The sequence below is a fragment of the Eurosta solidaginis genome, chromosome 4, assembly GCF_040869045.1.
Source record: "Eurosta solidaginis isolate ZX-2024a chromosome 4, ASM4086904v1, whole genome shotgun sequence".
In the NCBI taxonomy this organism is placed as follows: Eukaryota; Metazoa; Arthropoda; class Insecta; order Diptera; family Tephritidae; genus Eurosta; species Eurosta solidaginis.
In genome coordinates, this window is record NC_090322.1 from 167,587,716 (window position 1) to 167,600,571 (window position 12,856).

Here is a 12,856-nt window from a genome sequence, read left to right on the forward strand (position 1 = left end):
TACCTTTCCCAGCAGGCTTCGACCCCAGGGCTCCTGTAGGGAAAGCTCCTCGCGACAGGGCTTCCTTAATAGTACTGGGCGGTCTGTCGCATTCGCCGGACCTCTACCTTTCCCTGTCACAGCCCCATATGGGCCTATATTAGGTGTCGGTTTCGACACCCCCGCTACCCGAACTACCCGTACCTACGGGGTTTGAAACCAAACCCCTTCGCTGATCTATCTGATCAGACCTTTTGACACGCTGGGAGCTTTGCCGGCTGCCGGCGAACTGCTTCGGAGCGCTCTCCACACCCGTCGCGTCCCTCGCACCATGACGACCTTCGCCGTTACTCCTACCCTCCTTTTTGTTTGTTTTCGTGTCCATTCTAAGAAGTCCCCCCTCAAGGCCGCTATCCGAAGCCGATTGTGTAGTCGCCCTTCAACGGTCTCGTGGTTATCTATGCTGCGCAGGGAGGCCACGCGAGGGTTCATGCAATACCTTATGGGTAATGCGTTCAGAGCCAGACCGGACGCAAAGCGGGAAAATCTTCAACCGCACCTACACCACCAACTTAACGGCGACGGAGCCGGAACGTACCTTGAGGCCCGCCACGGTTTTAACGGGACGTGGCAGGTGCAGCATTAGCCTACCAGCCGTTTCGATAGGGTTTCACCCCGATCTACTAAGGTGGCAGAATACCGCACCTACCAGCCCAAAGTCATCAATTCCTAAACATAGTCAAAATCAAAGTCCCTAACAATCCAGTTCGTCACCGTTGAGTACCGATCTTGACCCTTAACAGGGTCCTCCCTCCCCTGAGCTCGGCACAATAACTCAGGGGTTCGGGTTTTATCGAGTTGTCCTCTCTAGATCCGCCATTATCAGTAGAAGCAGGGGCACTTCGTGCAGGACGTGATAACCAATCACGTGTGACAATTCGTCACTATGGCCGGTCTAAGACTGATACCAGTCCCTAATACAGAGCTTGGAATCACATATGACATCCAAGCCAAGCATCTTAGCCCCCTGGGGGAACAGAACTTTTTATCGAAATATGTGGGTGCAAAATATTACTTCGCAGTAGAAAAGAAATTGAACCTAAAACTCCGTTAGAAATGCTTACATTTGTTATCTCGTATGGAGAAGATGTTTTTCCAAACCTGCGAGTGGCACTTCGAATACTCTTGACTATCTCAGTATCAATTGCTAGCTGCGAACGTTCATTCAGCAAATTAAAACTGATTTTGACATATTTACGAGCAAGGTCGCCTTAGTAACCTAACATTCTTAAGTGTGGAAAAAGAAAAATTTTAAATGATAAATTTTTTCCCCGGGCGCAAGAAACCCTCACTACGGCACTGTACTCAGCTGAGCAGAGCTCACAGAGTATATTAATTTTGTTCGCATAACGGTAAACCGTAACGGCATAAACTAATCGAGATAGATATAGGCGAAAAAAGAAATTCATTTAGCCATGGCCGTCCGTCCGTCCGTCTGTCTGTGAACACGATAACTTGAGTAAATTTTTAGGTTAGGGTAGGTTAGGTTAGTTGGTAGCTGCCCTGATAAGGATAGCTCACTTGGACAACACGAAGGTCCGTTGTGATACCACATACACCAAAAATAACGGTGACTTAGATCTAGCTACTTAGAGATTCTTTGAGCAGCAACGATAAAGCTCCGAATGATACCGATCTCAACTTTGGATAAATCCTCGGGAGATCCAAGTGAGTCGCGACCGAATTACTTTCGCCTTGTTCTGGCAAAAGCTGGGCAATCAAGCATAAAGTGATTTGGTGATTCCACCTCATCGTCCTCCATACAGCTGCAGCAGGATGGAGTTTCCAGTATATTGAGACGTACCGCATGGATACCCATCGGACAGTGCCCTGTCAAAACCCCAATGACCATTGATAGGTGAGCCTTAGTGAACCCAATTATTTCAGCAGACTTCCCGCCATCCACTTTCGGCCAGAAAGCTCTTGCTACCCTGAAATACGTGGTGTCCACCCAACGTGTGCTGAGCTGACTCGAGGCCCAGCTATGGAGGAGCAATCCACAGGTGGCCAGCGGAATCCCGAAATCCCTACAGCCATCTTCATCCGGTTCAATTGTACCGATGCGGGCTAAGCGATCCGCTTTACAGTTACCCGTGATATCACTATGGCCCGGGACCCAGATAATCGTAATTGTAAAATAATTCGATGCAATCGCAAGCGAGGTCAGGCACTCCCAGACCACTCTCGATCGCACTGTAGTTGAGCTCAAGGCCTTGATAGCCCTAATCGTAGTAGCACCGGATAGCATTCCATTCACCGCATCCTTAATCGCAGCAACTTTCGCTTGGAATACACTGCAGTGGTCAGCCAAACTAAACTAGCGGCTTACATTTAGCTCTTGACAAAAGACCCCTCGCCAACCTTTCCGTCCAACTTCGACCCATCCGTGAACATGTTAACCGGTCCCATGCCCCAGATAATTCCTCTTCCCCACTCCTCCCTCGGGGGAAAGACTGGAGTGAAGGTTGCATAGGGAGCGATTATCGGCATAAAATAGTCCGTCCTGTCCGGGATAAAGTCGAAATTAGTAATAAGGCTAGAGTGTCCGAAGTCAGAAAGCCCATAACCCATATCACGAAGCTTGACCAACGACCGGGCCGGGGCTGCCTTTCCCGCATATCTACTGGATGTATGTTCAGCATGACATTCAGTGCCAAGGTAGGTGTTGTTCTCAGAGCGCCACTGATACCAATCAGCGCCGTCCATTGCACTGACACTAACATTTTTGAGGTACTCGCCGTAGCCAGTGCTTTCCACCAGATCAGAACCCCATATAGCAGAATCGGTTTGACCACCATCTCATAAAGCCAGTGTACTACTCCTGGCGCGAGTCCCCATCTCTTTCCGATAGCCCCTCTGCAGCAGTACAAGGCAACGGTGGCCTTCCTGGCCCGATCTTCCACATTGGGTCTCCAGGACCCAACAAAACAATCCCCAAATATTTAACCCTATCAGAAAGTACCAACGGTGCCCCTCCTCCCTGAAATCGGGCATCTTATATCTCCTTGTAAAAAGAACCAATTCCGTTGTTCCCGGGTTGACCGCCAATCCACATAATTCAGCCCACCTAGCCATAGTATCCAAGTAGCCCTGCACAACATCGCGCAGGGTGCCCAGAAATTTGCCTCTGACTAGGATAGCCAGGTCATATGCATAGGCAACCACCCTACAACCATTGGTCTCTAGCTCCACAAGAAGCTCGTTGACTACCACAACCCAGACCAGAGGATAGGACACCCCCTTGCGGCGCGCCCCTGCTCACCTTCCTTTTAATTATGGCCCCACCCACTCCGCTGCGATAATTCTGCCGCATAGAAGTTTGTTAATAAATTCACCAGAGCCGCCTCGACTACTAGACTCACCAGAGCTCTTTCGATTGCCCCCGGGTAAGACATTGTTAAAAGCCCCCTCGATGTCTAGAAAGGCACCCAGAGCATACTCTTTGTGTTCTAGGGACCCCTCTATTTGCTCTACAATCGAATGGAGAGCCATTTCCGTCGATCTTCCCTTGCAGTATGCATGCTGTGAAGCCGACACTAACCCCCGAGGTATCCTTTCCCGTAGGTACAGGTCAATCAACCGCTCAAACGTCTTAAGAAGAAACGACGAGAGACTGATTGGCCTGAAATCCTTAGGTGATACATGAGATCTTCTCCCGGCCTTCGGAATGAAACTAACCCTAACCGTGTGCCAAAACTTCGGGATATAGTTAAGCTTGAGGCAGTTTGTGTAGATGATGGCCAACCAGCGGCAGGAAGTCCCCAAAGACTTTTGAAGTTGCGCAGAAATGATCCATCTGGGCCCGGAGACTTATAGGGCTTGAACAACCCTATATCCCAGGTTATTTGACTTTCCCGTATTGGAATGGCAGGCACTTCTGCATGGCCAACGCCCGCCGACCATGCCGGCGAAGATACCTGCGCAATTGGGACATCGGAAAATGATTATCCAGTAAAAGATTTAGGGACTCCTCGCTACTCATCGACCAGTCCCCACCATCATCTCTCAGATAACCCAAAGGAGCGGGATTCTTGGAGAGTATTTTTCTAAACCTCGCCGATTCATTGCAGCCTTCTACGCTTCGCCATGAATCTCGCTTGACTATCCTTATTTCATATTTATAATCCCCAGACTCACCTTATAGAGCTCCCAGTCCGAGGGTAGTTTACTCCTCCTGGCTCTGTTGAAGAACCGCCGACTAGACGCTCTTAGGTCGTCAAGAGAATCTGACCACCAGGTCGGCTTGCCCTTCCCCCTATAAGTTTTCAACGGACAGGACAGTTGAAAGGCGCTATTGCTTGCCGAGGTGAAGTTTTCCACCAGAACGTCTATCTCAGACTCGGACAGGTCCGAACTAACGGTAGGCGCCGCAGGCAACAGCTCTCCCAGCTTCCTACAATACAAGTCCCAGTTGGTACTTTTAGGGTTCCTAAAAGATATTTTACCGGGACGTTCTTCGTTCAGCGAGAATTGAATATATCGGTGATCAGAGAAGGAGTGCTCGTTTATAACCCTCCAGACAGATATCTGACCTTCCAGCTCTCTACTAACCAGGGTGAGGTCCAGGACCTCCTCCGTTACCGCAGTAATAAAAGTCGGGTCATTCCCCCTATTACATATACAAAGTCCCTCATCTACAGTAAAAGTAAATAAAGACTCACCTCTAGTGTTGGTATCCGAGCTTCCCCAGATGCTATGATGGGCATTAGCATCGGCACCAATGATCACGCCAACACCTCTCCGCCTTGCTTCAGCGGTGATTTCGCCCAGTGTCGCAGGTGGTGGTCCCGCTACGTCCCCATGGGGCATGTACGCTGAGACGACCCACATTTCATTACTGCCTCGCTCGAGGCAGACCGTGGTTACGTCAGCATTGCTGAAATTAGAGAGAATAAAAATTTTAATCTCTTTTTTAATAAGCACACAGGATCTAGGCCTATCTGCCTCCCCATGCACCAAGGTGTTGAATTTTCCAGTCCTTAATCCAGAAATCTTTCTGCCGTTACTACTCAGCCACGGCTCCTGGACAAGGACTATATCCACTCGGCATTTTTCAAAGCAGAGCAACAAATTCGCGGAAGCCGCCTTAGAGTGCTGAAGATTGATTTGACGGATTTCCATCAAAACTGCTCTTCTTCCGCACACCACACTTGGAGGATTCGTGTTAGTCTTGTCCATTCTAAAAAGTCCCCCCTCATGACCGCTATCCAGAGCCGGTTGTGTAGTCGCCCTTCAACGGTCTCGTGGTTATATATGCTACGCAGGGAGGCCACGCGAGTGTCGACGCAGTACAATATGGGTAATGAGTTCCGAGCCAGACCGGACGCAAAGCGGGAAATTTTTCAACCGCACCTACACCACCAACTTAACGGCGACGGAGCCGAAACGTTCCTTGAGGTCCGCCACGGTTTTAACGGGACATGGGCAGGTGCAGCATTAGCCTACCAGGCATTTCAGTAAGGTTTCAGCCCGACCTACTGAGGTGGAAGAATACTGCACCTACCAGCCCAAAGTCATCAAGTCGAAAACAGAGTCAAAACCAAAATCCCTAACAATCCAGTTCGTCACCGTTGAGTACCGATCTTGACCCTTAACAGGGTCCTCCCTCCCCTGAGCTCGGCACAATGGCTCAGGGGTGCGGGTTTTATCGAGTTGTCCTCTCTAGATCCGCCATTATCAGTAGAAGCAGGGGCACTTCGTGCAGGACGTGATAACTAATCACGTGTGACAATTCGTCACTATGACCGGTCTAAGACTGATACCAGTCCCTGATACAGAGCTTGGAATCACGTATGATATGCAAGCCAAGCATCTTAGCCCCCTGGGGGAACAGAACTTTTTATCGAAATATGTGGGTGCAAAATATTACTTCGCAGTAGAAAAGAAATTTAACCTAAAACTCCGTTAGAAATGCTTACATTTATTATCTCGTATGGAGAAGATGTTTTTCCAAACCTGCGAGTGGCACTTCGAATACTCTTGACTATCTCAGTATCAATTGCTAGCTGCGAACGTTCATTCAGCAAATTAAAACTGATTTTGACATATGTGTTTACGAGCAAGGTCGCCTTAGTAACCTAACATTCTTAAGTATGGAAAAAGAAAAATTTTAAATGATACATTTTTTCCCCGGGCGCAAGAAACCCTCACTACGCCACTGGACTCAGCTGAGCAGAGCTCACAGAGTATATTAATTTTGTTCGCATAACGGTAAACCGTAACGGCATAAACTAATCGAGATAGATATAAGCGAAAAAAGAAATTCATTTAGCCATGGCCGTCCGTCCGTCCGTCTGTCCGTGAACACGATAACTTGAGTAAATTTTTAGGTTAGTTTAGGTTAGGTTAGTTGGTAGCTGCCCTGATAACGATAGCTCACTTGGACAACACGAAGGTCCGTTGTGATACCACATACACCAAAAATAACGGTGACTTAGATCTAGCTACTTAGAGAATCTTTGAGCAGCAACGATAAAGCTCCGAATGATACCGATCTCAACTTTGGATAAATCCTCGGGAGATCCAAGTGAGTCGCGACCGAAGTACTTTCGCCTAGTTCTGGCAAAGGCTGGGCAATCAAGCATAAAGTGATTTGGTGATTCCACCTCATCGTCCTCGATACAGCTGCAGCAGGATGGAGTTTCCAGTATATTGAGACGTACAGCATGGATACCCATCGGACAGTGCCCTATCAAAACCCCAAAGACCATTGATAGGTGAGCCTTAGTGAACCCAATTATTTCAGCAGACCTCCTGCCATCCACTTTCGGCCAGAAAGATCTTGCTACCCTGCAATACGTGGTGTCCACCCAACGTGTGATGAGCTGACTCGAGGCCCAGCTATGGAGGAGCAATCCAGCCATCTTCATCCGGTTCAGTTGTACCGATGCGGGCTAAGAGATCCGCTTTACAGTTACCCGGGATATCAATATGGCCCGGGACCCAGATAATCTTAATTGTAAAATAATTCGATGCAATCGCAAGCGATGTCAGGTACTCCCAGACCACCCTCGATCGCACTGTAGTTGAGCTCAAGGCCTTGATAGCCCTAATCGTAGTAGCACCGGATAGCATTCCATTCACCGCATCCTTAATCGCAGCAACTTCCGCTTGGAATACACTGCAGTGGTCAGCCAACTTAAACTTGCGCCTTACATTTAGCTCTTGACAAAAGACCCCATGCCAACCTTTCCGTCCAACTTCGACCCATCCGTGAACATGTTAATCGGTCCCATGCCTCACATAATTCCTCTTCCCCACTCCTCCCTCGGGGGAAAGACTGGAGTGAAGGTTGCATAGGGAGCGATTATCGGCATACAATAGTCCGTCCTGTCCAGGATAAAGTCGAAATTAGTAATAAGGCTAGAGTGTCCGAAATCAGAAAGCCCATAACCCTGATCCAGAGCCTGGAACAACGTATGATATCCAAGCCAAGGGTCTTAACCCCTTGCTTCGGCAGAACATATACTAAAATTGGAACAAATTTTGAAGTATGTTAATGAAATTTGGTATGTAAGTTCCTGAGCACTCATCTCAGATCGCTATTTAAAATGAACGAAATCGCACTTTAACCACGCCCACTTTTTCGAATTCGAAAATTTCGAAAAACCGAAAAAGTGCGATAATTCATTACCAAAGATGGTTAAATCGATGAAACTTGGTATGACGCAGAATAGAAAATGAGTGAAATTTTGGACAATGGGCGTGTCACCGCCCACGTTTAAAAGAACGTAATTTAAAAGTTTTGTTAACTGTAATTTGCCAGTCCTTGAAGATATTATGATACAATTTGACAGGAACATTACTCCTATTACTATATGTGTTCTAAAAAAAATTAGCAAAATCGGATGACGAAAAAAAAAAAATAAAAATTTAAAAGTCAAATTTTAACAAAAAATTGAACATCTTTACAGCATATAAATAAATTATGTCAACATTCAACTCCAGTAATGATATGGTGCAACAAATGCAAAAATAAAGGAAAATTTCAAAATGGGCTTGGCTCCGCGCTTTTTATTTAATTTGTCTAGACAACTTTTAATGTCATAAGTCGAACAAAAATTAACCAATCCTTGTGAAATTTGGTAAGGGCGTAGCTTCTGTGACGGTAACTGTTTTCTGTGAAGAAGGACGAAATCGATTAAAGCCGCGCCCAGTTTTATACACAGTCGACCGTCTGTCCTTCCGCTCGGCCGTTAACACGATAACTTCACCACAAATCGATATATCTTTACTAAACCTAGTTCACGTACTTATCTGAACTCACTTTATCATGGTATCACCAATGGGTAAAATCCGACTATGACCACGCCCACTTTTTGATATCGAAAATTTCCAAAAATGACAAAAAAAATAAATCCATAATTCTACACCAAATACGAAGAAAGGGATGAAACACGTTGATTGGATTGGTTTTTGACGCAAAATATAACTTTAGAGAAAACTTTGTAAATAGGTGTGACACCTACCATATTAACTAGAAGAAACTGAAAAAGTTCTATAGCGTGAAATCAAAAGCCCTTGGAATCATGGCAGGGATACTGTTCGTGGTATTACATATATAAATAAATTTGCGGTGCCCGACAGATGATATTCTGGGTCACCCTGGTCCACATTTTGGTCGATGTTTCGAAAACGCCTTCACACATACAACTAAGGGCCATTCCCTTCCAAACCCCTCATTAATACCATTAATTTGATACCCATATCGTACAAACACATTATAGAGTCACCCCTGGTCCACCTTTATGGCGATATCTCGAATAGGCGTCCACCTATAAAACTAAGGCTCACTCCCTTTTAAAATACTCTTTAGCATCATTCATTTGATGCCCATATCATACAAGCACATTCCAGGGCAAAGGATGGAGGAAAATCGTTCCAAAAAACGTCAACCTTCGTCAACGTCAATTTGGTCGATATTTCCCAAACGTATGTGATAAGGAATTAAAAATCACTTATAAACCATTAACGAAACCCTACGAAACCAACGCAGCTAAGCTCTGAGCTGAGTGTGTAATGTTCTGTTACACCCGAACTTAGCCTTCCTTACTTGTTATTGGTGAGAATTTTCCAATAATCTTAAGATTCTTCGAAATAGGTTTGGAAAATCATTAGATTTGGACAGTGTCTTATGAGGCGCTGTGATTTTTATCAGTAGATGTGGCTGAAAAGTGACAGAACTGCCCTTTAAATAAAATCGTAGTTCACAACACGCTTACCTCTTACGCCAATTGTAGGGCCAAAAATAGTTCTGCGTATTGCAGAACAATCATCTAAATTAATAAGAGTCAGTTAATCCGTGACTTATACTAATATCTACTGCTGGATTTCGCATTAAACCTCTACATAGCGACTGCTTGACAATGCGACTGCAGCAGTAGATGGAAGAACAAATCACGGATTAAGTTGATTACTTATTAATTTTCGCTTAACTGTTTACACGTCTACGATACTGCAGTCCCGCACTTAGGTCCATGCTTTTCCCGCTTGGTCGATCATGTGCACCTCTCGCCTTCTCTTAAAATCACGCAATCTTATTCAGACGTCTACGGAGGAAGGATCGAGGGATGCACTCTTTTTAGCTAGCTCATCCGCTTTTTGATTCCCATCTATTTCCATATGCTCCGGCACACAATATAGATGTATGCTTCTCCCTGCCCCGATTCTTTCCAGGGATTGCTTCTTTTTTAACACACTTTTGGATGCTTTGCTATGCGAGATTGTTGCCTAAATTGCCGCTTGTCTGTCAATATAAAAGTTGACGCGGCTGCAGTTTAAGCTTTTTTTTTCCAGTGTTTCTACTGCGTTGGCTACTGCTACTACTTCGGCTGAAAAACGATAGAGTGATCTCGCAGGTTGTAGGACCGGTTTATTTCCGGATCAGCACAATATACCACATACCCTATTCCTTCCACTACTTTTGAACCATCGCTGTATGCTGTGCAGAAAATCATGTTGTGTTGTCGAGAGCAGTTTTGATATTAAGCTAATGGCCTTGCAGTCTTTGCGATACATATGACCGATTTTCCCGCCTTTGGTAGGAAAGCTAAACGAGCAGTTCTAAAAGAATTAGGTCCATGATATTGTCTTACGCAGACTTTTACAACTGTTTTTTGCGACACGGTCTAAGGCTCCGTCAAGGTACTGGGCTGAAGTCCTGCGCAAAGCAACATTAACAACTTCGCAAAAAGTTATGTCATTTAGAAAACAGGTTACTCTAAGCGTGGTCACCCCTCGGCAGCGGTTTTGCAAACATTGCATTTCTGTCGGAAATAAACATGTAGGTCCCGTCCATCCAATTACTAGGAAAAACCTAAAAGAAGCACAACGCAAATTGGAAAGGGAGTTTAAGCTTAAATCTCCACGGAGACAAATCGGGCCAAGTATTTTTTTTAAACAGCGGCACCGGTTTCCGTGGGTTTTCCAAATAGTTCAATCAGTACGACAGCTATTACCAAAAAAGTTAAATCCTATTCGGTCTCAGAACTAAAGGCATTTACACGGCTCACACTTTTATTGCAAACAATCAAAAATATTTATTGACTCGTAATCATAAAAATTTATTTGTACATTAAAAAAAGAAAATATATCGCTTGTTCGACTGCTGAGTGGAATATCACCATATCTCAACAACTTTTTGAAAATTCCCCATCTCAAAATGGGTGATATTCCAGTCAACAGTTAATTTATAAGAACACCCTTCAATTATCACCCATCCAGTATTTTAAATAGTCGTAAACTAGTGGATGTGTTACATCTGTATATAAGTTCGGACGAAAGATGTCTTCAAAACCACCGTGTACCACTCCACAAAGTTTTCCATTCACAGTGGCCCCTGCTCCACGGTCTCCATAACTCGGATTAGTTCCTTCACCTTCAGCGCAAATGAGTGTTAGGAATTCTATATTGTTATAAATTGACTCGCATTTTTCTAAGTTTACTATATTTACTTCAGTAGTATGGAGACGAGAATTTGGATAATCTATGTCTAACGGACCCCATCCACTAATTTTCAGTGGTGTGCCCTCTCTTAATTCCTCTCCACAAAGAGGTATTGGTTTTACTTGATCTGTCTCAATAAAGCATCCATCCACTTTGACTACACCTATATCTATATATGCCGTATCATAGGCCGAATGATGATGTGTAAACAGCACATGTTTTTTTTGCGCTTCTTCTGACTCCATTTCACTTAAATCTCCTACTCCAGCTATAAGGAGAAATTTACTCGCATCTAGCATGCACTCGCGTTCTATTATGCAACACGCAGCTGTTACCACCAAATCACTTTTGACTAAGGAGCCAACGCATTTATAGTAGTTATCATAAAGAATAGCTATCGAATGTCGGCTGTTTTCTATTCTTATAACTTTGCCATTTAAAACGCGAGATTGCACATTCGCGGCAGTCAAATACGAGCTAAGTACGAGAGACAGGATCGCGATATGAACACTTGAATTCATTTTAGGTTCACACCTTTAAGTATAAAGTACTACGTGATACATTTTGTGGGCGCTATTTATACCTGAGTCGGGTGAATAAAAAATAAATAAACTTTTTCGTATATATTTCAGGAATAGCAAAACAAAAATCTTGCTTTTGTTAATTAGTTGAACAAACAGAGTTTTTAAGGTACTTACGCATATTTCTGCGAAATGAAATGAGCTCAGCTTTAACAAAACACTTGCTTTACTTTTTCAAAACAACATTTCCTAGTAATGAGTTGTTTATATATGTATTCGCAGAGTTGAATTGTGTTATTAATTAAATATGTGTACAATATCCGTATTTTTAATGAATAAATACAGAAAAGAACAAAGGGTCCACTTAGTTAGTTTTATCTGTTTTCAAACTGCTTTTAAGTATACCGTACTACGTGATAAATTTTTTGGACGCGGCCTAATTGAGTCGCGTGAATAAAAAATAAACAAAAAATTTTTCGTATAGATTTCAAGAACAGTACAAAAAAATCTTGTTTTTGTTAATGAGTTTTTAAGGTACTTATGCATATTTCTGCGAAATTAAATGAGCTCAGCTTTAACAAAACACTTGCTTTAGTTTTTCAAAACAAAATTAAATTAATTCACATGACAGGGGTGAAGGAATTGCTATTCATAGAACAAAGGAGTGAAACTACAATTAGCTAAAACCAAAGAGAATTTTTTACATGAACATAGTGTTGTTTTTCGGGTATTTATTTGGTTAAAATATTACAGAAAGTGTTATTATAGTTATAACAGATCGTTATAGGATTCATTTAAAAAAACTCGAAAACAGAACGAAAAAGCTTTGTTAGATATTAAAGATAAAACATAACGAATTTTAATTACGAATAATTTGCAGCAAATCCATTGCCATAAAAGTTCATAATTTAAAAAGGCATGTGTGCTGAACTACCGGTTTTGAAGGGTCCTTAAATGATCCCGGAAGGGTTCCAAAATGATACCAAAATGGTCCCGGAAAAGTCCCGAAAACCATACAGAAATTATCCCTAAGGGTTGCCAAATGATCGCGAAAAAGTCCCGAAATGACCCGCACGGATCCCGACAACCATCCAGAAATTATCCCCGAAGCGTCCTCAAATGATCCCGAAATAATCCAGAAAAAGTCATGAAATTACCCCGACTGATTCCCGGCGGATCCCAAAATCATCCAGAATGATCCCGGAAGGGTCTCCGAAAGATTCCGACATAGTCCCGAAAGCTATCCAGAAATGATGCCGGAAGGGTCCTCAGTTTATCCAAAAAATAGTCCCGAAATTACCCAGACGGGGTCCAGAAAACTAATGAGGGAGGGTCCCAAAAAGATCCCGAAA